We start from the raw sequence: 27,362 nt of genomic DNA, 5'->3' as shown, positions 1-27,362 counted from the left end.
ACGCTATTTGAGTTCCCCTTTCTTTTCTTCGTCTTAGTCTACATAAATATTTACGTAGACTAAGACGGCGAAAAACAAGGAACGCAAATGGCAGCGGCCATAGCCACCGCCATTTGCGTATGCGTTTTTTGTGGGTTTTTTACCCAGAGTCCTCCGCAGCCGGAAATCCGGCTACGGACGGCCCTGGCCTGGACCTGGCCAGCTGCTCCACGGAGCTGCCACGGAGCACAGCCGGCCGTCGAGGATTCCAGGGGGGAGGACCGGATCGCCTCCCCCCATCAAGGATTCCGGGGGGAGGGACGGAACGTCTCCCCCCCACCATGAACAGAATCTGCGAAAAGGTAAGTGACTTTCGTAAATCCCTAGTGCCAGGTTGGGAAAGGTTGCACTAGAGTTTAGGCCAAATGGCCACTGATAAACACTGTCAAAATGCATTAGGCTCGCTTTGTTATAATTTTTAGGGTTTATACTTTAAGGTTTTTATGTTTTATATTGATATATTTGTCATTGCTTTACTGTCATAATTTTTATTTGTATTTAAAAATCCTGTATAGAAATATATAACCTTGGTCTCTGTTGATGGCATATTTTGTTAAGGACTACCTTTGCTCTGTTGTTTACTACATCTTTCCTGTCAAGACAACAGGCCTGAAATTTTCAAGTACCATTTTTGGGGCTTTTCCTCTTATATTTAAGTGTGTTCCCAGATTGATGCATTTTTCATATCACTGACCTATGTGAATATGGAATGTCCACAAGCCAAAGGTGGACACCAATTAAGTCATGCTGATCCTTGCTAACCTGCACAACAGACCAGGAACTATCAGGACTAGCACAGGTGGCACAATACAGTACTATGATTGTTGTTCAAAAACCTGCAGTACTTTTTTGGCAACACTTCTTCCTCTACTTCTGATTTAGAGCTACAGCACAAAACCAGCCACAGGAGAAGCTCAATCATAGACTCATGACAGGAATCAGTAAGAGGTATATATAAAAAAAAATACAAGGTTTCTCTTCTAAATGTCTTTATCATTTAGATTTATCTAATAAATAAATAACAAATAAAAAATATTTCCAGGGATTAATAGGATTGTATTCCATTTGCTTACAAAGAGATGATAAAGCTATCAGTATTCTTTAAATCATAAGATACAGCATAAGCTGCTTAAACTGGATTCATACATTCAGACAGCATGGCTACATTTAAGCAGCCATCCAGTAATTCCAGGCTGATAGCATAAACAGGCAATCCCCTTTATATTATCCCACGGGGCTTATTCCTGGGAAAGGAGTAAGTGACTATTTAAATAAATTATTTCAATTTAAAACCCAGTTTCATATTTTTAAACGACAACTGCAGTAATTTAAACAAAAACCCAATGTGAGCAAATACATATATGCTGACAATCACACATCTATTTGAACATAATTCAACTCTCATCCACCAAAGATGTTAGGGCACCTTCAGTTTCACTGTCACTTCTTATTAGTTCCATTTCACACTGAGACATAAATGTATTTCAATGACATTTATGTATTCTCTCACATACTTGCTAGGGGTAATCACCTCTAAAACATTACAGCTTTGAAACTGCCAAGCTTGCTTAATATTGTTTTTGCAATTGGCATCCATTCATTTTTATAAATGAATGAAACGGGACATTTTCCATAGAAAAATTAAGCACCGCTCCACATCACTGCTTCAACTCTGCACAGCTCATTTTTCTTTCTATCCATCCACTGTTCTAGGAATTCTGGGTTACATTCCTGTATATGGTGGTGATTTGATTTTTTTTTTTTAATTACTGCAACATTTATAGCCATTTTTACTTTGTAGTAACACCTAGCTATATGACAGCTAATTGGGATATATGATGCCTATGATAAGCCAGTATGCTTATTCATTAAATTCATGTGTCCAAAGCAGCTTGAAAGGACACAGATGGTTGATACTTCTCTTATTTGTTGGGTTGCAACCTTCAGGTGGACATTTAGATCTGTAGGCATTTCTTGTGGATGGGGCTACTTCTGACCCTGTTCCTTGAATAGGCAGGGCAGGGGGCGGTATATCTGAAAGTGCCAAGCAATCTTTCCCCACACATTTCCACTTTAAGAATGCTCCAGAAACTGATCTTGACCTTGGTGGTCCTTTAAATGACATCGAGGTAGCAGACTGGCATTAAATATCTTTGTAAATCTTACACTCTTACTGCAATAAAATATTTCTGTAATCTGCATTTGTCTTAGATCACTGTTTAGAGCGCTGTTTGGGTTTGTGGACAAATTTCGAATGTTAAAAGTGTTGTGGGCACCATCACAAAATGGCTGCCATGAGGAGCATCCCTGTTCACAAAACACACACACAAAACACCCAGCCACCTGCCCCACACAGATCACACACACACTAACCCTCCCTCACTCCCTGCTGCCCCACTGCCCCTGCTTAGTAGATAGTGCTGACAGGGGGGCCTTTTCCTTTCCCTCCCCCTCTTTTCCCCTTTTTTTAACAATCTGGAATGCTTCAAAGTGAAACACTGCCTTCCAGCCCCTGCCATCTTTACTTCTTAAGAATGCCTCTGAGTCAACAAGAGGCCCCAGAGGAAAATGAAGACAGCGGGCAAAGGCCCTTGTTTTGCTGTGATCCCAGCTGCAGGGAAGAATTTTAAAGCTTTAAAACTAAACAAAATAAAAACAATCAGGAGAGGTTGGGTGCCTCAGTGGCTGCTTCCCCAGGTATCTGTATCCATAGGTGCCAGTGACCCCCAATGTTGCCAGCCTCAGGCTTAAGGGTCTGCATTTGGTTCAAGGTGCTGTTGTTGGTTTATAAGGCCCTAAACAATTCAGGACCAACTTATCTGAGGGACCACCTTCTCCTATATAGGCTGACCTGATCTCTACATTCTGAGTCTTGCTGATCACACCACGGTCTACTGAGATTAATGTGGTATGGAAGAGAGCCTTCTTAATTGCGGTATCCACCACGATGAATGATCACCCCATTGAGATCAGGCAGGCTCCTAGCGTGGACAGCTTCTGCCAGCTACTGAAGACACACTTGTTTGCCCTGACATTTCCCCGTCTGTTAAACATTGTCACCGACCCCTGGTTATTTAAATGAGATGTTATTGGTTTTATCCTTGTTTTATTGTTTTAATTATTGGTTTTATTGTATTTTATCATGATTTCATCTTGTAAGCGGGTCTGGATATTTTTAAAATGAAAAGCAGTATGGAAATTCTCTGAAAAAAATAATAAACATCAAATAGGAACTGATGTCATGATCTGGCTGACTGATTTTTGAGGATGGCAGCTACTAGATTCTTAATTTGGTCCCAAAAGCTCTATAACAAAAACAGGATAAAATAAACACCAGTACTGTAGCACAACTTGGTCATTCCAACATGGTCTAAAATTCTCAATGCCATATTCTACCACTGAACAAGTGCCAGTAATTTTTGAGTAAAATTATAAAATTGTAAAGGACAAATTATGGAAAAAACAGCTATTTATGCACATGAAACAGCTTAAAGCTAATAGCTGAAAGCACAGAGATCAAATAAGGATGCAGTCTGGAGGAAACGACTGCAGGCAAAAAAATCATCATTAATTATTCTCCCCAAACACTAAATTGTATCCAATGACAAGGCTGATAAAAACAGATCTGTGGTATTTACTCAAGAAAAACAGGATATTCTTCCCCAACAAATACGGCTTTAATTAATCTGATAATGTGCAGTTATGCTCCAAGAAAAACACATGGGAGCCATTGTTTCATACTATCCACTTCCCTATCCATTAATGTTGCATTTTCCAAAAATCTTCTCTCCTCTAGAAGGCTTTTCCAGTTTTCTAAAACTGCTAAAGCAAAAAAAAGAAAAAAAGGTTCCATTTTCCCTTTCTATTTTAAGGGGTAATGATGTTTACTCCTTGGCTAATTTAAGTTTATTCACATTATGTTAGTGCAGTGATTCCCACGGCAATTATACTCAAAAATTCACACTTTCAGGGAGCAATCCTACGGCCACTAGACAGAGGCTAGACAGCCATAGGATATGCCATTTTCCGGGAACCAACCTCAGAGCCTGCGCTCTGAGGCTGGTTCCCGGAAAACCGACCTCTCCCCACTTCCACATTGCCTCAGAGGCAGCGCGGAACAGCCCCATCCTCCATGCTCACAAGAGGAGTGCGGAGGGGCCAAAAAGGGGCGTGGCTGGGGCATTCTGAGGTGGGTAGAGCGTAGTTGTGTGTATGACACATCCAATGTGTCGTACAGCAGCCTCCTTCCCTGCTCCGTGCTCCTGCGACTAGACATCCGCAATCCGCTGTCTAGCCAAAAGAGCAGGGCAAGGGAAGTGCAGAGGGCACGATCCCCTCCATGCTTCTCCTGCCCTGCTTAGGATAGGCAGTTGCCTCCGAGTTCGGAGGCAGCCGCCTATCTCAATAGGATTGCGCCCTCAGTTACTCAAGCAAAGTATTTTTAGAGCCAAAGCATAAATGAGTAAATCAACTTCATACATACTGGCCACATTTGCACGGTATGCTAAGCCATCTTGCAAATAAGCTACACAGTATGGGGTTGCTCATAGAACAACCCATGGTCTGCCCAACAGACGATTGGGGTCATCATGGCTTGTTCTCTCTCTTGTTTCTCCAGCCGCTAACCCATCTTGTCTCCCCCTTCCTGCTCCAATCGCTACTCCCTTTTGTTCGCTGTATTGTTTATATTCTGGAGCCTCAGAAATGCGCAATGGGGGTTCTATTTTTTTTTTAATTCTACAGGTGCACAACTTCCCCTCCATTTACTTCCCAGCCATTAAATTTAAGCAAAATCCCCCTCTGTTTACTTCCCAGTCATTAAATTTGTCCACATTTCTGCATTGTTGTTTTTTTACAATTAACAGGGAACTGCAGTAACTGCAGCATAAAGTGCTTCAAAGAGGAGCTGTGAAAAGTGGGGAGCCAATATCTCCTCTTTCTGGAATAGCTGGAGACTTGGGCAAGTGTTGAAAAGGTGGAGGGCACTGAGAAGTGCAGTTCAGCACTTAAAAGTTATAGGATCATATTGCCAAGGGAGAGATAATGTCTCCCCCAACCCTTTCAGTGCACCTACTTTTGCTGCTTTCTCCCCCTTTTCGGTGCTTTTCAATTGACAACTGGGCAAGTGGACCCTGGCAACCGTACAGAAATTAGCCTATATGCAGTCTCACATTGTCAGTTTCCCTGTCTGTTACCTACTCCACTTCCCCTGCTCCCTCTGACTGCTGAAATATATATTGAAATTGACCAGGCAAGACTACACATATCAGACAGCCATAAGAGCACACTTGCGCACTTGCAGAAGACCGACAAAAAATACATAATAATATTATGAACACATCTGTGCAATTTTCTGAGACCAAAAAAAGGGAGGCTGGCAGTGGCAAGGGTGAGATTGCCAAGAGTGGCAAGGGTTTTTGCTGCTCTTGCCAAGTGGCTCACTAGCCAATCCCCGCAGCCCATGATGAAACTGCTCACCTGTGTTTGGACAACACAATCCAGCATGGATCAAACAACCCCTAGAACAAGCCATGGGTTTTCAGGGTGGCTTGTTGCTGAAAAATAAACCACCCTGTGGGAAGCAGTCTAAGTTTACATGACACGACACTGTTGTGTCATGTGAACCCAGTCATTCTTTGTTGGTTTGCATCCAAGACATTTATCGTTATGATAAATTGTGATAGAGTTGTCTCTAGGAAAAGTTTATATAGCGCCTTGAAAAGTTTGCTTCTGTACCACCCACCAAATGGTACAAACCATTAGTTGGACATGGGGGGGGGATCAAGAGTTACATTTTTGGGGATTCTCCCACTAATATCCCCAGTACCTTTCCAGGCCCTTTGAAGTCTAGAGAAGCAGAGAAGATACCACCATGTTGCTTTTTTCTCCTGGCAAGGACGTGATGGCTGCCACCTGAGCTTAAATCCACCTGAGGATTTAAGGGGCTACTGGTTCGCAGTGGCAAGAAGGTAACAGCTTTTGGTGGGATAAGGAAAGACTGATAATCCTGAATTTCATAGTTTTATCTATACAAGCAGCAAGGTGCTTTTTCAATGCCTGCAGTACCCTCTTCATTCTTGGTTATCTAAACAATTGTGGATAGGAAAACTGTGAATACTTTGCCAATTTTACCAATGAAAGCATTTGTAAATAGAAAATCCCTGCTCAACTACAGATACACTTTGCAAAAGGTGTTATAATTAACTGGGATATCTGTGATTCCCTGGGTCTACCCCACCAAAAGACCTTCATAGGTTACCTATAATCAGAAAATTACAAGCTTTGGTTAATAAGACATTATCTTTAACCAGTTTCAAAGGCAACACACTTTGTGAAATCACCCACAATAAAAGAAACTGATTCCAACTTCAAATGGAGCCCAGGATGGAAGTCTGAATTTGGCTAACTGCATAAGATGACTGGGCTTGTTGAAAGCTGCTCTCCCACATGACTTTTCTGCTACACAGATGTCACTTTTGTGCTGGAAAGAAAAAATACATATGCAGTTGTGTATAGAACCAATACTTACACATTATTTCACCATGTATGCTATGAGAAGTCACAACTGATCAATATATACACATTTGTCACACCTGATGGGAGCACATATTGAATTGATATCTGTGTAGAAAAGCCATCCCATGTGAAACAATCATAAAAAATCTCAAGCAAAAGTGTACCTCTATCCTACTTTATGTAAGACTTCTATATATAACGAACCAACCATAGTGCAACACAAGAGTGCTAAACCATTCTGTAAGTATTTTATCTATTACATTTATATCATTCCTTTCCTCCAAGGAGCTCAAGATGGCTTCTCACCCCCTCAATTTTACCCTCACCCTGTGAGATGGTTAAAGAATAACAACTGGTTCCAGGTCACCCAGTAAGCTTCATGACTGAGTGGGGATTTGAACCAGGGTTTTCTTGGTTCTAGGCCAACATTCTGACCATACTGGTTTCCTGTTCTCATATTGTCTTTATAGTATGTATGTATTCAAAAGAGTAATAACTACAATCAGGACAGCACTGCTAACTATATTTGACACATCACTGGTGCCCCACAGTGGCATGATGTATATTTCACAAATATGCCTTATGCACAATATGCTTATTTAGCATGCAGCTGCTGAATCTGCATGCTGCAGCAAGCAGCAATCAAGTCACAAGAAGAGAGCTGAGGCAAGTAAGGAGAAGTGGAAGGGATATAATTGCTTATGCCATCAGGGAGCAACATGTTGACATGCACAGCACAGGCATTAGGTGTTCTACCTGTTGAGAAAAGCATTTCTCAAATACTACCTGCTTGATCACTACAGCCAGTAGGCCTAGAAACTTATTTTTCTTTTAAAAGAAAAGTGACAGCTGTGCCAATAACGCCCAGTCCCAATCCCACCTGGAGATCACCTATCAAACTGACAGGCACTTCCTTATTCTGTCTATAAACCAAACAAATGAGGGCAGCAGCCATGAAGTGCTCTAAGTGTTGACTGCTTTACTGCTAATTCTATGCTTTCATTTTAAAAGGGCTGGGACGCTAAATCTTAGAGCCACAAAACAGGATGTGGTCTCCTCAACTGAGAAAACCTATACTAAGAAAACCCTACATTTTTTGGTTATTTGTGCACACAGAGCAGCATCAGAAAAAAAACTGTTTTGCTGATAGTCTCAGCGAGTAGACTGTACTCCTCTAAGTATTTATTACACATAGCCAACCCTTCCTCAGAGGAGCGCAGAGTGGAAATTTATCTTTATAATACCACTGAGGGAGATTAAAGCAAGAAATTACACCTGGCTCAAAGACGATCCATGAGCTTTGCAGCCAAGTGGGAATTCAAACTTGGGCTTTCCATAACCCTGAATTCTACAGCTCTAGAAATATTTTGATTAAACAACTAAGAGCAGCTTACTATTAGGGCTTCAATGTTAATCAATTGATCAAATTGATTGATTAAAGTGCTGGGGATCAATTAAAAATGCAGCCTTGATTATTTGGAGCCTGCCCCCAAGCTAAGCTTTTGCCTCTCCACCTCCTCTAATCCTGTTATTTTGTGGCTGCTTGCAGCTCTAGCTGGGTGCCCCACCCAATCTGCCAGGTGCCTGAAGAGGAAGCTAAGCAGCAGCTTTCACTCTTTTTATTGGCTATATTCATGCCAATAAAATGTCCTTAAGCTATATATGCATGTGTGTGAGAGAGGAGTTTTAAAGCTTTAAATTCTTTTCTACTTACTCACACTATGACACTGATCAATTGTAAATGCCTGTGATGAAAAAGGTTAGTGAAAAAGCCTGCAAGGGTCTTGTTCTGAATAAGAAAGGAAGGGTAAGACATTAGAAACAGCTTTTACAGGGTGTTCTGGGGCTTTGCAATTAATTTTAGATACAAAAAAGAGACACCTTCCATTTACTTAGTTTTATTATTGACACATACCAGTGGACCTGGTATGTGTCAGTATGCTTGTCCATGTCCATTCATGCTTGAATGGAAGCTGAGGCAGTACTCCTTAACTTCTAAAACCAGGTCCAGAAGCATACCCATCTCCCAATTCCTAGATCTTGATAAATAGTTGTTACCTCTTATTGACTGGTGGAATAAGAACTCTGTGCTCAAATACATTCTTACTGCACATATTTAAGGTAAAGTCCTGGTATTCTATTCAAAAAATATTCTGGGATTAAGCTCCCATCCCTTTCTTTTGTTACTGGAAACAAAGGGGTGGGGGATGATGCACTTTGGATTTTCAAAGTGTTTTTTGTAAAGCAGTACCAACTGTCCACCATAGGTGGCTTGATATCCAAAAAGGCTTGATATCCAAAAATTACCTCCTTTTCAGTGTTCTATTATCAGATGTGTAAATGTCAGCACTACACAGACCAGTCTTCCAAGTGCATTGGTTAGAATCAGCAGCAAATTTTTAGGTGCTTGGGTGAATAGGCACCCTTAGGTTGCAATCCTACGCACACTTATGTAGAAGTAAGCCCTACTGAACTCAATGGGACTTGCATCTGAGTAGACATGCATAGTATTGCACTGTTTTTTCCTTTGGCAAAGGAATGAATTAAGTTTCACAAGCTTTCAAAGCTATCAAACTGAGATCTACATGGAATGTATTGCAGACTGTGGAGGCAGGGAAGCGTTTGAAAACTGAAAATTTGATCTGTTATTTTTACTGAACCGTAAGATGGTTAATATAAATCTTGCCTGCATATTGTCTATAGATGAGCATTCTACTACAATACTAATTTATTGCAGTGAAAATATGAATTCAGCTTTAGCTTCATATTTCTCAAATTTGAGCAAAGTCCAAGGCCTATGCATATTTACTTAGAACCAAGTCCCACCAATGTCAATGGAATTTCAATGAAGTGTGATTAAAAAATAAATTGTCAGACTGATTATTTAAAATTTGTATTATTTGGGTTTAGTGGAAATATGCAAATTTAATCAGATTAACCAATTAATTGACAAAGTCTGAATAATCATTTAACATTTCTTTAATGAGGATGCAGCTCTACTTATTACTTTTTAGGAAAGAAAAATAAATTATAGGCAACTTCTTGTAATACGCCTAGGTTATAAACAACCTAGGACTTATTCCTGTTTTATTCATTTTGCTTGTAAATCTCTTTCTGATGCAACACTAAAGACCCATACTGAAAATCATCCCACTAAACAACTACAATGAGGGAACATATTAATATAACAACATCAAATAATATAAGCGCACTATTTAGCTTTTCATCCTTTCACTCATCCAACCGACTCTATCCAGCAGTCTTTCCAAGCCACTATATCTGCAAGGACCTGGGATCTCTTGCTTGAAACTTGTTTTTATTCTAAAGCAAACTTATCTGCTTTGGTCTCCTGGAAGTTGCTACAGTGTAGCACTTTCTGAGAAGGTGACCTGACTGTACATGGATTCCCTCTTGCAAATTTCTCCATTGTTCCTTTTTGCTCTGACAGCAAAGAGGGTAGAGGCAGAAAACTGAATTACCTATGTTCAAAATAAATGGTTTAAGAAACAAACATATACAACAGAAAAGGGAACTCACATTTGTAGAACCATGACAGATGGAAACAAACATAAAAACCCATTTTGCACATGGTCTACCTCCTCCTTCAGCAGGGGTAGAGTCTGACCTCATTAGAGTTAAAAACACAGTCCATCACAGGACAGTGGCAAAATCAGGCAATATGCAGCCTGTGGACCATATGTAGTGCTTTTTGCTACCTTCAGGAGTTCACAAGACACCTAAGGACCACAGATTTCTTTTCTTTTTTAAAGGGAACTCTTTATTCCAGAGATGGGCAACTTGCAGCCCTCCAGATGTTTTGGCCTACAACTTCCATCAGCCCTAGCCAGCATAGCCAATGGTGAAGGATCATGGGAGTTGTAGGCCAAAACATCGGGAGGGACACAAGTTGCCCACCTATGCTTTATTCCTTATGACTGTATTAATGCACTTGAAAACTAGTCAGAAAATGGGAGCTAAAAAAAACTCAAATGAATTACAGTTCAGCTCTTGCAATATTCAGGACCACTTATGTTAGTTACTTGAACTTATGACTTCAATTTTTTTTATATTTTATAGTAACTTTTTCAAAGGAACTGTAATAGAAAAAATAATTAAAAGCTTGACCCTTCACTATGATCAAAACAAAGTATGCAGAAAGAAAAAGTTGTCAAAGTAGTCGGTAGAAGCTGATATTTTATTACATAAAATTTGTTCTTTCAATAGCTTGGTCTTAAGTACTTGTTTTATTATTAATCATAAATATGTTTATACTATCCCTCAGTTAGTTTCCCAGAATAGTTTACATAAAACACAGTTAACAGATAGAGGAAATATAAACATACTAAAAGACTCCAATAAACATTATTTTAAAGGACGAAACTACTGATGTATTCATTATTCAAAGAAATAAAATATGATGGAAACAGAAGCTCAGAGATATTTATCCAATCTCAATAGATTCTTTAAAAATGGAGCAGCTGCTACAAATGAAACCATATTCTGTATCTTACACAGTATGATGCACAACATGAAGCCTTCTGAACTGCTGTTTCACGTATGTTTTTTCAGCATACACCTAAAATGTTTAAGCACATAGCTAAAAAGTTCAAGTATGTATGCAGCAGACAAGTCTCTGAAAACATGTTAATCATACAGGTAAATCTTCCCAAGTGGCACAGCTTCTAATAGCTGCATAACATGTAAATGGCCCCCAAACTGTTTCTTTGCATACATCTTTTATGGCAACCAAAAGGGGAAAATAAAAACCAAGGAGAGAGATGGGATTACATTCAGCATTTCAGGGAAAAAGCAGAGAAACCAAGTACCACTGCTATAAAATAAGCATGAACTTGAAATTAATTGATGCTAATTAATTCTAGCTGATCCATAAGGTTTGGAATTTTCATATTTTGTCCTATATAAATTAGTCCCCACTTTAAAACTAGATGTTAAACATACCATATATATGCACTAAAACTTGCTTAGTGCAAGAGACAAAGGACAAATTTCAGTTGAGGAGCATCCTTTCAGAATATTTCCTGTAGGGTGAAATCTGAACTTACCCAAAAATATAATGACAATTATTAAAGCAGACTTGGTATAACACTAGGAATACAACAGGTCTATTGACAAATACTTCTTTGTAGTGAACTAACATTTGCAGCAGACAAGCAATGAAAGAGATAACTTTGGCAATAAGCATTTAGCTCCAGCTCCTTATCAATTCACTAGATATGGAAGTGTGTTTTCATGACTGAAGAGAACTCCAGGCTTCTGTTTTCCCTCTCCCTCTCTCTCAGCTCCACCAATTGGAACAGCAAGCCATCTGCAGCTCAGCTACATATTCAGCAAAGAGCCATTCCTTGATTGTAACATGTTCAGAGAATTACATATACATGGAAGGATTCAACATGCTATTTTCAATGTGTGGTCCAGAAAGCACTTCAGCATTCAGCTAAACCATGTGGTCGGACCTAAAACAGACTGTGAATGAACTACTTTCTCACTTCTCTCAAGAGCAAATGCATACAGTATGAAGGTTTGAGGGGGGGTATTAATAAAAATCAAACAAGTTGACTTAAGTCTACGTCATGAGCTATTTAAGAACAGTGAATCCGAAATGGAGACTGTATGGATGGGTTTGTAGTTATGAAATTAACAAATTCAGAAAACTTGTTGAATGAGGTTACATACAGACACAATTGAAGACCTCTTCTTTTACATTGTTCAGTGTCATGCTGGAAGACAGGTGGACCTCTGAGGTGTTAGCTGTAACATGGGCTTTAAAAAGAAACAGAATGAGACCCTTCTATCTGTTTTTGTATATTCAAGAACTTTGGGTAGGAAAACATTAAGAAAAGTTGTAAACACAGCTATTTCTCACTTTACCTGCCTGCTCTAAACCTAAGCTACCAGAAGTCTTATGGAAACATAAGGACTAGCATATTTATTGTGCCATAAGTTTTAATGGAGTAAAGCCAACATCATCAGATTCAGGAAGTATTATCAGTTGGCTACACATAATAATACAGAAACATACATACATATTGACAAATTACACGTCTTGCATTTCATGATCTTTTAGCCCCACTGTTTTGCTCTCTCTCTCTCTCTCTCTCTCTCTGTGCATGTACATGTGTTGCGTACATGCACGTAAGTATCTCTGCCAATGGAGGATAAATACTTCATGCACCTGATGAAGTGGGCTCTATGCCATTAAAGCTTATGCCACAAAAAAATCTATTAGTCTTTTGAAAGGTACCTTGGCTGCAACCACCTAACACAGCTACCCTTCTGAAATTTACTCTTAAGTCTATAAGCCCAAATATGGAGAAAACTCAAAGTTCTCTTCTGGACTAAGAATACCACCCACCCACAAAAACGTAGGGTAGAGTAGTGATGGCAAATTGTTCCGATTTTAGTTTTTGCTACTTTGATGCTCTCAGGTCAGTAAGCTTCACTGGATTACCTGCTGCTCTAGTAGTATAATGAGAGGAAAGTGCACTCTAGCCCACATGATAATATACATCATAAAATTTTGTCCTCATAAGAAAAAAACATTTCTTGAAGAAACTTAGAAAGAGTTCATTTCATCTCAGTTCTGAGACCATTATTTTATTCAAAGGAAGTTACTCCACTTTGTTTTACACAGACTTGTTTCGAAGGAGATAAAAGGTCAGTCTAATTTAGTGTGATGGATATGTGTTTCTGTTCACTACAGTTAATATTTTAAATTTACACTTCAGCATTTAAGATAAGGTGAGCATCATCAAGAGAAGCAGTTACACTTGCAGCTTTCAGAGCACATCGTGTTTTTAACTTGACACAATATTTATGCAATCTTAGCTTTCAACTACAAGCCAGCAAACACACCTCACTTCATATTTTAAACTGGCATGTCTAATGCCATGGGCATGTTCCTCTACACTGATGAAGTTGTACTATATCCTACCTAAGGATATTAGTTAAACTGGCTGATATTTCTCAGCTTGACAGCTCAAGAACTGAAGCATTTACTGAGAAAAGAACCATGTCCTCTCCTGCCAATAACCCTTATTTGCAATAACCCTTTCTTTCCCCCAACCCCCAGTAATATTTCACACATCCAAAAATCCCTTCCTCTTCAAGTCTATATGAAGATTAACTCTACAACAATCCCTCAAGACAAACTGGCATTAAAATTTCAGATTCTGTTCTCAAACTAACTAATACAGCTCCCTACAAACATGTAGATAATTACTCAGAAATATATTAATTTCTCCTCCGTCCAGTAGGGTTCCAAACAAATCCCTCATAATTACTGGGTTTTATGTTGAATTTTTAAATATTTACACCGTCTTTTTAACAATGGCTTAAATGAAATTATTAAGAGTGTGCATAACAAACAATCCTCATATAGTGAAATCAACATATTTCAATTTACTGTTACTGAATGTGCTCTCTAGATACATGTACAAACTTGTGCACATTCCAATAATCACATTTGTTAAGGGATACTGTGAAGATCCATGCACCAGGTTCCAATTGTGGGGAAGTTAGCTGAAGAATCCTCTCTGTGGCTAAAATGAGGGTTGTGATACAGGGATTGTCTGTGGATGGTCCGAGTTGGACTGCATTAGGCTTATGGTTCTGAAGGCAGTTGCAGAAGTTGGGGTTAGGCAAATTGAGGCCCTAACGTTACTGGGAAGAGAAAGAGAAGGGGAAGCAAGGTTCAGGGATGAGCGTGCAAGAATAGGAAGGAGAGAAAGATCATGCAGGGGTTTGGCTACAAGAGTGGTCTGTGCATCAAGACTGCCCTTGGCGCACAGTCCCTGTGACAAAAGGGAAGTCAGGACAGGGATAACCTACAGTTATTTCACACACTCCAATTTCTGGGCCTTGTGCACTATACTTTTTACCTCAGGGGTGGGGAACACATGACTTATTTGTGGCCCTTGGTGCCGAAATTCACGGAGGCAAAAAATTCATGGAGACAAGGTGTTTATACATTGTTACAAAGCCTTTATTCCCCCCAATGATTTCTAAAAACTATGTAATAAGAAGACTTTTATAGAAAGACTAGAGATGTGAAGCGTCTCAAAATAATGAAGCCATGGGAAAGTTTTTTAATCCTCTCTGTAAGATTCTCAGAATAGTTACTTCTTCCATTTCTTATTAAAATTATTGATGAGGCATATATTTTACTGAAAAACATTTTGGGATGCTCCAAGTCATGCTCAGTTTCCCAACATGTGAATAGAGTCACCATATCATAATATGGAAGAAAATTTACATTTTTGACAGTTTGGGTTTTGTTCTACAGAGTCCTGTGTTTCTGGAGTTATCTTCCTCTGCCTCCAGTTCTTCCTGCTTCTTCTGGGTGTTAGGATGATTCAGATGTTTCAGGGATTACTTGCTGATGTTTCCTCTGGTCAAACATAAACTAGGAACCTAAAATATGTCATGTATAACTTGGTTTGCTCATAAAAGTAATCATGTTTGGTATATTACATTTTAAAAGTATAGTTTATTCAGACAATAATTACAAATGTACTGAGCTCACTTTGTAAAGTTTTCAAATATAATGATAATTTTATGAGTAAACCAAGTTATACATAATACAACTTTAGGAAGATAAAGGCTGCTTTACGTTCCTAAAACGGCCTTCCTCAATCTGGTGCCCTACAGATGTTTTGGACTACAATGTCCAGCATTTCTGACTAGTGGCCATCCTGTCAGGGGCTGATAGGAGCTGAAGTCCAAAGTATCTGGAGAGCACCAGGTTGGGGAAGGCTGTCCTAAAGCAACAAAGTGACTTTAGTTCTGTAAAGAGTGCTTTTAAAAGTATTGTTTATTTTTCAATTTCCCCCAAAATTTCCGTGTTCCTGCCCCCCCCTGCAAAAATACAGGGGGCGGGGAAGCAGGTTTTTTTATGGCTTCAAAATTTCCAGAAAGTTTACATTTCTTGTGCTGGAGTGTGTTGTAAGTCCTGAGATTTCACTGAAGAAAAACCGGTCCTTTTAAAAAGGGACTGTAGAAAGTCACTGCTTTAGCTAAGCAGAGATGTAGATGGCCAGACTCTGGTTGTCTGTGTAAGAAGCTTATGATAACCTACCTCTGTGGGGCAGCTAAGGAACCAAGTGATTTCAGCAGCAAAGTGGGACCTTGCCTGTGGATGGCAAGGAACCGAGTGGGTTTACAGCCAAGTGGGACCTTGCCTTTGGGTGGCAAGGAATACTGAGGGCTTGAAATCCAAGTTTCTTATACTGTTTTAACACAAATTCAAAGGGACAGAGTGCGTCAGGTCCAACATTACAAAGACACAAAGGGGGCAGAAGAAAACTCTCAAGTAGCGTCAACAGCTGTTTGCTGTTCCGGACTATAAACTAAACGTTGGGGACAACTCTTTGCAAGAACCATTACAAATGTCAAAAGGGTGGCCTTGGGTGGGATAAACTAATCAAGGGAGTGCTGAGCCTAAACCTAATCAAAATTATGACATTTCCAAAAGGTTGATAAATTGCTTTTCTCTGGTTGGGTTTTTTAAAGTGACCATACCAATAGTTGCCAAATATCATAGGAGCCTGCAGTATGTGCCCTACCACCAAGCAGCCTGCTAACACTACTCTATAAATCAAACCTCTTGGCTCTTTTTCTTAGAACTCTAAGCATCTAAGGTAGGCTTCTCTCAGGAGAAAGCACAACTATGGAGAAGGTTCTATTCTACAACCCCACAAACCTAACCTTACATGAAGCAAATGATCAGAGAGCAGAGCTTCTCTAGCTAAGCTCAGGAGTCAGACTCATATGGAAGAAGGCATTCCCAACAGATCCAAATCTTTTAAGGCTTGAAAGGTCAAAGCCAGCACCTAAAAAGGGGCCCACAATAAAAGGAATAAATAAGACTGAACTATAAACTCAACCTTTCAAAGCATTGAATTATAACTTCATCAAAAATCAAGCAAAGAACCCACTCCCAAGTCAGGCAAACACACCAATCATCGACATCTCAGTCCTATTTGGATTCAGCTTAAGTTATTCCTTTATCTAACCTACAACAGTTTCCAGACAACCATTTAGGGACACCACTCCTTGCCTGGATCCAAAGAAAGGAATACGCAGCCAGTCATCTTCAGTATATTGGATGACACTGCACTGATGAGACAGAAGACTGAAATCTAGAGAACTCAACAGGATAGCCACCATGGACTGGAGGAAAAGTCTCTGGAACTGAGGAAGTAACTGACAAGTTTGTACTAAGTTTACACTGGACAACACACTGGCAGTGGATCAGAATGAGACGGAGCAAATATAAGACAAAAGAAGAAAGTGAGCAAAACCCCCAACATGAGCAAACAGGTTAGGACAAGGATGTTGGTGTACATGCATGTTGGCGAAGATCAAAGCATACACATCCTGAAATATCCAAGAACTGAGAGGGAGAAAGGATTCTGCTATTTGCTAAACTATTTATTTATGTATTATTTATTACATTTGTATACCACCCAATAGCCAATGCTCTCTGGGAGTTCATAAAAACTAGTAATTGGTTGAAAAATTCACAGAATTTATGTGACAAATCAATATAATATAAAATCTTTCCTTTCATATAATTATTTTAGTAAAATAATATTATTTACATCTCTAGAATGTCATAAAGAAAATACAGTTCCCTAGTTAAACACGGAAACCACATTTTTGTTCTGTGTGTGTTACTGATTTGATACATTTTGGCATTAAAAAATTAAGTCATCATATCAATATCTTTATCAACCTAAAACAGCTGGAAAACCACTTCTGTACTCTGAAATGAAGGAACTTTGTACACATTATCTTATCCTTGTGGCAAGCTACACCCACATAACTCTTTACTCTGCATGACGTTTAATACAACTTGCCATATGTGGATCTTTCATATCATGTTAGGAGTTGCTTTACCAACAAGTACTTCTAGAAGCATTCAAGATAGGTGAGGAAAAAGTGCACAGAACACAGAGAATCAGTGTAGCAAAGCATGTTAGATGTTACAGTGGAATATGGAAAGAGGTTGTATGGAGAGAGCAGGCAATCCTGCAGCCTGCATCTGAGCTCCTAACCACAGTTGAAACAGCAGGCTGGTACAAGTGTAATACTGGCATTTTAAGCTGATTCTAGGCAAGCTGAGATGGGTTGGCCAGAGAAAATGAGATTGACATACAACTGAGATCAGAAAAATGAAAACTTAGTGTGGTATTGACCTAGGATTATCAGAATAACATTTACTCCCGAAACTGGATTATCAATACGAGGAAAGAGAGAACCTGTGTAGTCTTTTCAAGAATAAGCAAATGATGCTATGCAGTTATCCTAACACCATTCATGATTAGTATCATCTACTATATTGAAAGAGAAACACACCTTAAAGTATTTGGGGGGAGAAAGTGTGGGTGGGGGAAAGGTTTAGCTACCTGCACTTCACAGCTTTATCCCATCTCTTCATAGGGATTCAGAGTGACTTAATCCTGACACACAGATGTGCCATTGCCACATCTAGTTTTGTCCCCAGTACATATAGGAACAAGACAGCTGGCAGAGCCAGTATTACTAGCCCTTCAATCTTTTTTCACAGGGCTCCTGTTAAAATGTTAACAAGGGAAAAAAATTAGCTATGCAAAACAGTTTGCACATGCAGAACACATTATTTGGCTAAAGTTGCATTGTCTTCACAGACAGTTAATACACAACCTGCTTAGCAAGAAAAATAATTGCTCCACACCTGGATGCTTGTTTCTTCAAGGAGAGCAGGTTCTATAGACTAGAGCATGGCCTTAATTTGACACTTCCTAGAAGGGAACTGTTCTCTGATGCTAAAATGGTAAAGGGGAATATTCTCTGTCTGAGTCTCTGTCACACTATATATTTGCATGAGTATCCTGTCATAGGAATAACTAGTTATCTTCCAATTTGAGAAAAAAGTATACAATGTGAATTATTACTTACACAGAGGTTTGTACACTATTTTAATGAATTGCCAATTCACAAAGCACTTTAGCCAACAGCACACTGATCCAAAGCTGTAAAAAAAAAAAAAAAAGTCCCATTTCCCATGCTGGTTGGGGGATGGTGGAATTTTTAGTCCAACGAGAACGCTGGTGTATACCAACAGTTATCAAAAGACATTAAAAAAAAGGTTCAACTCTACAGAACAGCTGTAAGCATCCTAACAAATCTCTTCCAAATGATATCAAGATAGAATTCAGTAGGTGTACAAATGCCAAAGCAAAACTCAGAACTGGGAAAACTGTTCAGACTCCTAGAAACTAGTCATATACAGAGCGGACAGAGTGTTTTCATTCTTTAACTAAGAGAGAAACTAACTATTTAAGCTTTCTAATCAATGTTCAGCCTGCGGAAGGCAACAATAAATGCACAGCACAGTAAGGAGCAACGCACCTTTAAAGTTGCAGCATACAATGAGAAGTAAAGGAAGAAATTGTTACATAATAAAAAAGAATGTATCTGACTTCTCAGTATAGACGTTTGTAGTGCTACCTTAAAATATAAAAGAAAATTCTTCACTACTAGGATGAACATTCTGGAAGGTCTTAAACCTTGCTTTTTGGCCTACCCACTCTAAGAAATGTGTTGCTATGAAAATTACTCCATTCTGCATGTCCACTATGACAGTATAGTCCCCAACACCACAGGCACTTCCAATGGTGTCCACGATCAGATCCCCAACATGAGTACCCAGAATGTTTTTTTCTGTTTTTGTAAATATATCTACATGGATTTGAATGAAAATACAACTTTCTAGCAATTACACATTGGTCTGCTTTTGCTGAAGCCTAATATCCAAGTAAATATCCATTTGAAGGTGGCATACATATGCCACTCAAATACTAAAAGCGTTGTAAAGTCCTCAATCAACTGCATTATAGGAGGTGGGTGTTTATCCTTCCAGTGTTGTATTATCAGTCTTTTAGCTGCCAAAAAGGCATGGAGAATCCATTTACGCTGACCATTTGTTAATTTCCATGAAGCAGGTAAATAATTTAAAAGAGTGTGTACATCAGTGAATATTAAAGCCTGCTCCAGTACAAAATTTATCTGTGTAATAACCTCCTCCCCCAAAAAAGCAACTACTGGACATTGCCAAAAAATATGTTTTAAAAAAGCATTGGCTGTATTGCACTACCAGCAATTACCTGAATTAGACAATCCTTTATTAAATAGATGTTGTAGTGTCCAATAAACATGAAACAAACATTTTTGCTGAATAAGATGCAGCTTAAGATTCATAGACACAACAGGTAGATGCCAAAGTGGAGATCCATTGATTAGGCATTTTTTGGTGGTCCCCACAGTAGTTTCTCAAATTCCCAAATGTGCCCATGGGTCCAAAAAGGTTGGAGACCCCTGGTATAGTCAAGCATGTGAACATAAATCTTACTCAGAGAGCAATCCTATGGTCCCTGGGGAGCTTCCCAGGGACCATAGGATTGTTCAGAGTCCCCCTCCTGAGGAAGTAGACCCTGCTATGACCTTGGGAGGGGGATTATGAGTTCTGATCCCCGTCCTGTCACATCCGGCGCAGAAAGAACCATGCCAGCTGCTTCCCAGGATAAGAAATCAAGCCACAGAGGGAGGGAAAAGGGGGCGTTCTGGTGGGGGAGGGGAGAGGCCAGAATACGAGGAATCCTATGGCCTCTCTAGTCCCAGCCCAGCTCCTGTCAGTATACGCTCTCTAGATGGGCTCAAAGGCCTAATTGGAGGAAAAACATTTAAGAAGAGGTGTGATAATCGCCATCCATCACCTTAATTCAAGCACTTAAAATTGTTAAGTGGATTTAAAAGTCCCAAATTCTGAAAATATCATCTGTATTCAGTAACAGAATCTTCTCAGTTTATTCCATTTTTAAATATTTAGTGTATAACAGACTTTTATCATAGAATTAAAAGTAGTATTCTATTAAGAGCTTGTGTAGAAAATCCCACAAGCCATTTCTGGACCCTATGTTGCCTTCCCCTTCCCTCAGCATAATCTGGAGTATCAGCCTCATCATTTTATTCATTGTAGCCTTCTTACACCAAAGGGATTAACTGCTATTCCAATGCCATATTACCACTCTTAACTATATCATTAACATCACCCACTCAGTCTGTTCCAAAGGGTCGCGGGACCCTCCAGAACAGTTTTGGAAGTGGTACTGGAGTCTGTACAGTGAAGGAGGAAACTGCAAAAAGTACCTCCCCTTTCTTCCAGCCTGCACTAGATCTGAACTGTGGAAGGGCAGGTCTGAATCCAACCCAATGTGTTTTAGTCACCTGCAATTCAACACTTACCCTGCACACAATTATAGTCAGACCCATTTACGGATATTATTAATTGCTGTCCAATGAAAAACATATAGGCCAGAATATCAAATATGACTTTCTTCATTTACAGCATTTATTGAATACTAGTAAAAGGCACACTTTTGTGCACATGCCAGTACTCATGTCTCTGTCTTTAGGCAAATTTAAAATCATCTGCATTTCATATAAGACCCTACATCTCACATGGGTTGTTAAGAAAATTCTAAGGCAAAGCAAGAATGAGCCCATAAAAGAAGAACAGACTCAGACTTGGACTGCATTAGCTAGACATATTTAATGACACATGGGAATGTAGGTTACAAAAATATTTCATCCCAATTTGCAAGGCTGTACTTGTTGAATCCTATTCAGCTAAACATTCTAATACTCAAAGAAACCCCACACTTTACATTGCAATTATGATTGGTCTGGGCACACCATTGTTACAGTTACAATGTGTTTCCTGCAGCAAATACATGAAGCATCCATGACAAACTGTAGTTGGACAAAAAACGAAGCAAGTCCAACACTGAATTTACTGAATGTGACTTCCAATAGTCACTCATGAAAGTAAGACGATAGTATTGTCTTACTTTCCTGAATGCTTTTCATCAACCTCTATGGTGACGGTGTAGTATTTTCCCCACGTTTAGTTCTGGCAATAATCATTCATACCTTTGTAACCTCAAGACTTAGCTACTGTAATGCAACCTGTGTACAGCTTTCCTTTAAAGGATGCAGCTGGTACAGAACAGAAGGACTTGCCTTGACAGGCATGAGTAACCAGGAAAATATTACAAGAGTACTCAAGGGTACACACAGGCTTCACAGACCCTTTGGGTACAATCCAGGGTTCTGCTTTTAATATAAAACCCTGAAAGGCTTGGATCCTACATACCTCCTTCTTATATTTACAGTGCACTGAGACTGGGCTGTGAATAGGGATGTACGAAAGTCACTTACCTTTTTGACGGGGTGATTCGCGGTGGGGGGAAGGCGCTCCACACCTCCCCCCGAAATCCTAACCTGGCTGGCTCCACTCCACGGAGCCGCCGGCCAGGCACATTCGCAGGCGCTGTGTGGTGCCTGCGGACACAAATGGCGGTGGCTACGGCAGCCGCCATTTGCGTTCCCTTTTTTTGCCGTGACAGGCTACGTAGCCTATCACGGCAAAAATAGGGAAGCAAATGGCGGCCGCAATTCGCAAAGCAGCGCAAACGGCACCAGGTATGTGTCCCGTTTCGTGCGCCTTTCGCAGGGTGGGGGGCGGGGGGCTTCGTTCCGCCACGGATTTTGGGGGGCCGAATGCACTGGCATTCGGCCTCACCAAGATCCATGGCGGAATTCTCTGACATCCCTAGCTGTTAATACTACCCCCTCTACCTGGAACAAACAGGGGAATTGTGTCTATACCCATGTGTTCAAACTGCTTTCCCTAGATACCACATGGTTATGCAGGTCAGGGGTGGGCCTAGATGTTGGCTCTCCAAATGTTTTTGCCTAAAACTCCCATCATCCCTCACCACTTGCTGTGCTGGCTAGTGCTGAAAGGATCTGTAGACCAAAGCATCCATAGGCCACAAGTTGCCCACCCCTGATCTCAGCCTTAAGGTTTGTCTAACTCAGTGCCCATGTTTTTATATTTCATGCATTTGGTGCCTGAAGATAAGTAGAGGCTTGCTTTAGTAGCATTTTGCATATAGAATGAACACACACACTCCCTATACTCTGTCCTGGGGTTCAATTTAAATAGAGAAATAGCTTGGAAAGTGTGGAGATTACTATTTATTTCAAATATTTTTACCTCTCCTGTTCTCAAGGCTGCTCACAAGGGTTTAAACAACAAATTCCTTTAAAACCACCAACAGAAATACTAAGAACTTTTAGCAGCAGCTTGGCATCAAGCACTATTATCCGAAAGCCCTCCTGAAGAGATTGCTAGCATTCAAGAGACGTAAGAACAGAGGTTAGCTCAGACAGACTTCTTTTGGTACACCCATGGCAATACAATCGACAGTGCTCTGCTACTTGCAGACATCCTCATTCCTCCCTTAATGAAAACATGCATAAAGCAGGACACTCAATATTTTAATTGGCAGGGAGGAGAGCTTATGGAGATATGGTAGGTTACCATAAATATAGTCTTCATGTGTACAAAAAGTTAATTAAATTCTTTTCCAACACTACTACAAATGCTAACATGAAAATTTGCTTCGGTTTGTCACATGCAGATGAAATCTGAAAGTTATAAAGTCAAGCCTTGATTGGAAGGATTTAATTATGGGAAGTACTCACTGGTGCTGGATACTACTTTTGGTGCTTCAAAGTACCACACACAAGCCCCGATCCAGCTATATACACATCCAGGTGTGCATACTTATTTGCCACTTAAGACAGTTGGCACTATTGGATCTTAGGAGAGGGAGTTGGACAAGTGCAGATCTGACGAGGCTGATATCCTTGCAACCCCTAGTCTAGTGACAGGAACGGTATGTGTGCTATACTGAAAACTAGACCGAGCCTGGAAATTCATGCATAAAATCCATTTAGGGTGAAATCCTATGGGGGTAGTTGGCCACATCCAAACTCAGAGGTGGCCAGCTATCCAATGCAGGGTAGGCAGGGCACAGCGGGAATCCTCTCCTCTGCATTCCAGCCACCCTGCATTTGTGACTAGACAGCTGCTTTCGACTATCTACCCAGGACACATCAGAGCGGGGTGGGAGGGAAGGCTGGACGGCGTATAGAAAGCATCATAATGGCACTTCTACAGTTCCCTCTCCACCCCCAGGAATGCCCCCTTTTCCCCAGCTCTGCACTGCTCTTACGAGTGAACCGCGCTGCCTACAAGGTGGCGGGGGGGGGGGGGTTGCAGTTTTCTGGGAACTGACCTCAGAGTGCTGGCTCCAAGATCAGTTCCCAGAAAATTAAGAAGCCTATGGCCATCTAGCCACTGTCTAGCAGCCATAGGATTGCACCCTTGAGATGCTAAACCTTAACCTCAATTAAGTAATTCTTATTTTGAAAAAAGTTCTTCAGACTTTTGATCAAATTCCAACCAAGTGCAGTTGCCTATATTTTTTCTAACTAATAAACACATACACACAAAATAACATACAAACATATATTCAAACACACTCTTTTTCTATGTTGTATAAATTATATTTTTATTCTTTCATTAGGTATTGAGCTCCTACTTATGCTTATAGAACATCTACAGTAAAACAGCCTATCGGTTATAGAGTAATAATAATTAGTAAATGCCTTTGTTTCTTTAGTGATCCGGATATATTATTATGTATGCACTTCTGTTGCCGTTTGTTAACTTTTATTTCAAAATAAAATTTCATGAGAAAAAAGTTAGCATGTAATTGTACAAAAGCATGCACGCTAAAAAAATTTACCAAAAAATTTTCGGCAACATCTATACAATAGATGGCACACTTACAGATGTACACCCTATATATAAGTACCACTGAAGATCCACAGTCTCACTAACACCGATAGTTACTTTCTCAAATAATTTGCTAACACTCTGAAATGTAGTTCATATTACAAAGCATAAGCTGAGATTATCCATTTTTTAATTAAAAACATGACAACTCATGTAAGCAAAGTTTTATATAGATGTACTGAAAAGAACATTTAAGACCAAGCTAACAAATCCAGCTGAAAAAGGCAAACTAGGAAAAGTTTCCACATGCCACTGCTTAAATGTAGTACACAAATACTACTAGGCAGGCTTTGAACCAATCAGCTAAAGGGGAAAATGCAAATGCCTGTCAGATAGTTTACTATCATATAAAGCCAAGAGCAATAATCCCAACAAACAATTTAAATCTGTATTAAATTAATGGAATGTTATGGCATAAACATGAGCCAAAAGCATTAATAGTGTAACTATTAATTTAAGAAGTTTTAAGTTTAGAAGAGTCCAACATCAAAGGACAAGAAGAGCAAGGAACAGTTCAAAACCAACAATAAAATGGCTTATAGTTACATTTGTCATACAATGATACATTTTATCCCTTTTAGAATCTAAAGTCATTGCTAGGAATTTAACACTGCTTTGGAAGTGATCATTCTCTGTGGAAGGATTACTCTATTTAGACTTCACTGCTTTTCTGCCAAGCATAAGCCATAAAAGGAAGTTGAAGTTCACTGCCATCTATTTTGTTCAATCCTTTCAAGTGGCCAAGAGTAACCTTTTCTGATGTCTTTGAGGATCATGTGTGTGGTTTAAGGAAATCTACACATTTTTCATTGATAAAGTTGAATGGTGCCAGCAGAAATTTACCTTTCCTCTCATCAATATAGATCAGGAAAACAAAAACATAGATGTTATTAAGACAATCTCGTCTAGACAACTAAAGCTTCAGTTACATCTATCAGGGTTGTGCAGAGTTTACAAATGTATCTAATACAGATTTGTACAAAAATTGTTGTGAAACCATGAAACAAACATGTTGCATTTCATTTTCCTTCTAATAAAATCTGCTGTTTTAAAGAAATGTTATGAAAACCCACTGAAACCATTCTCAGAAGTTTCCCAGTTACACCAAGACCCAAATATGCAGTCAAAAGAGTAATAAGTATGATACAAGCCATTTTCACACCTTCAGGATACTATTAAAGAAAAAGTTGATATCAGGCAGGCTATTTCAAATTAAGTCACACTTGTTAACAGTAACAGGCATTAACTAGATATGCTGAAATTGTTTTATGTGCATACAAGAGAAATGCCTCCAGTACTCTAACTACACAGGTTTTGAAAGAGGAAACACTTGTTAAGTCTCGCATGTACTCCAACAGGCCTTTCTAAACGACGTGCTTACTCTATAGATAGCCTCCTATTAAGAGAAAGACATCGATCTTCAAAAAATAACGTCTGCAGCTCTTCTAACAAAATGTTCAAGAGAAAAAGAATCGCCGTTGTTTGTGCAACTGGAGCGCTCGCAAATGAAGAAAGTTATCGGTTCAGCAACTGTTTCTACTAGACGACATGTTTTAAGATCACGAATGCATAATCAGGCAGTTTCACTTCAATACCTTCTGCTGTGGAACAAAGAAACTCCTGTTTGAGAAGCTTTAACCCCCACCCCCAAACCGACTCTCCTCTGCGACAAACTGCAAAAAGTAACGATTAGACAAAAAACACGCAACAAAATACGAAACGGGAAGCCAGGTTCACGATCCAGGAACACGCCGAAAAAGCAAATAAAAGTGAGAGAACTTAAGGCAGACCACGATCTCAAAAACGAAGTACAAACTCGTTCCCTTACTCCCACCCACCACCAAGAAAGAAAAGAGAAATTACTGCTAGCCCAGAAACTCCACATACACACACACCCTCCAAATTTAATTATTATTTTAACCAACCTCACACTTCGGGCGTCCGCGTATCCTCCATTTGCACCGGGTTTTTCCACCACCCAGCGATGTTTTAAATCCAAATCAAGTTTTCTCGCCAATCAAGAAGGAAAGGGAAGGGAAGGGAAGGGGGGGAAGCCCCCCCGGGGGGGGGAGGATGCAGCAGCTTTCGGCAGGGAGGGCAACAGCAGCGCCAAGCTTGCGGCCCTGGTAAGAGCGCCCGAAGGAGCTGGGGTGCCGGTGGGCGGGGGTCTTTCCCTCCCCTCCCTTTCCCTCCCTCCCGCTGCCCTTTCGCTCGCCGCTGGGCGGAGGGCGGTCTCCGTGCGCCTCAGCTTCTCCCCCCCCTTCCGCCGTGACAAATATGCGGCTTCAGGTGCCTCAAACGCCGCCCAGCCCCGGCTGAAGAGTCACTTCCTGCCCCACACCGGGGTGCCGTGCGCTGGGGGCCGCGGGAGGGAGGGCAACCGGCAGCAGCGGGCCCGCAAAGCCTGCGCCGGAGCCCAGCCCAGCTTCCCTTCCCCGCGGCGGAGGGCTGAGCTGCGAATCCGCCTCCGTCGTCGGCGCCCCCCCCCCTTCCTCCTCGGCTTCTCCTTTCTCTGCGTCCCCTCAGTAGGCCGGGCCGTGGATGCCGTAGTAGCGCCTGCCGCAGCCCCGCGCCGCCGCCGCCGCCAGGGGCATGTGCGAGGAGAGGCCGAGACGGGAAGCGCAACAAGCCCCTTGCAGCCTTCCTCGCTCGCCTTCGCCTTCCTTCCCCCTCACACACACTCGCGCACACGGCTCCTCCTCTCCACGCGTCCCCCTTCCTCCCTCTCCGCTTCCCCGCCCCTCTCGCTTGGCAGCTCGCTTCTCTGGGCGCCAGCCAGCGAGCCGCTGAGGTGTCTGCTCCGCGCTCCCCAGGGATAAGGGCGGCGGCAGGCAGGCAGGCGACACCGAGGGAGGAGGGCGCTCACGATACACGAGGCCGGCGGGAGCTACTACGCTACTACTGCTGCTACTACGACTACTACTGCTGTTGCCGCCGCCCAGGCCACGGAGAGAGACACTGCAGCGCCACCCAGACGGCCAAGCGTGACCGACTGACTGACACCCACACTCTCTTTCTCCGTCGCCCCTACCGCGCA

The 27,362-nt window shown here is 40.8% G+C and overlaps 1 protein-coding gene across 5 annotated transcripts in view; it reads right to left on the bottom strand.

Annotated features, from left to right (window-relative positions):
* ERBIN (erbb2 interacting protein) overlaps positions 1-26,995 on the bottom strand; it is a 143,110-nt gene extending 116,115 nt beyond the window's left edge. For 4 of the 5 annotated variants that reach the window (XM_084833367.1, XM_084833369.1, XM_084833368.1 and 1 more), the window contains exon 1: positions 26,251-26,340. The gene's annotated coding sequence lies outside the window, so the exon portion shown is untranslated. Of the gene's footprint in view, positions 1-26,250 lie in introns of all 5 variants that reach the window. The other variant, XM_084833372.1, reaches the window with a different exon arrangement.
* Positions 26,996-27,362: the final 367 nt, after the last annotated feature.

The sequence above is a fragment of the Heloderma suspectum genome, chromosome 2 (genome assembly GCF_057233095.1).
Source record: "Heloderma suspectum isolate Gila_16-S chromosome 2, 16-S_ref, whole genome shotgun sequence".
Taxonomy (NCBI): Eukaryota; Metazoa; Chordata; class Lepidosauria; order Squamata; family Helodermatidae; genus Heloderma; species Heloderma suspectum.
This window is presented reverse-complemented; position numbering and strand designations above follow the sequence as displayed.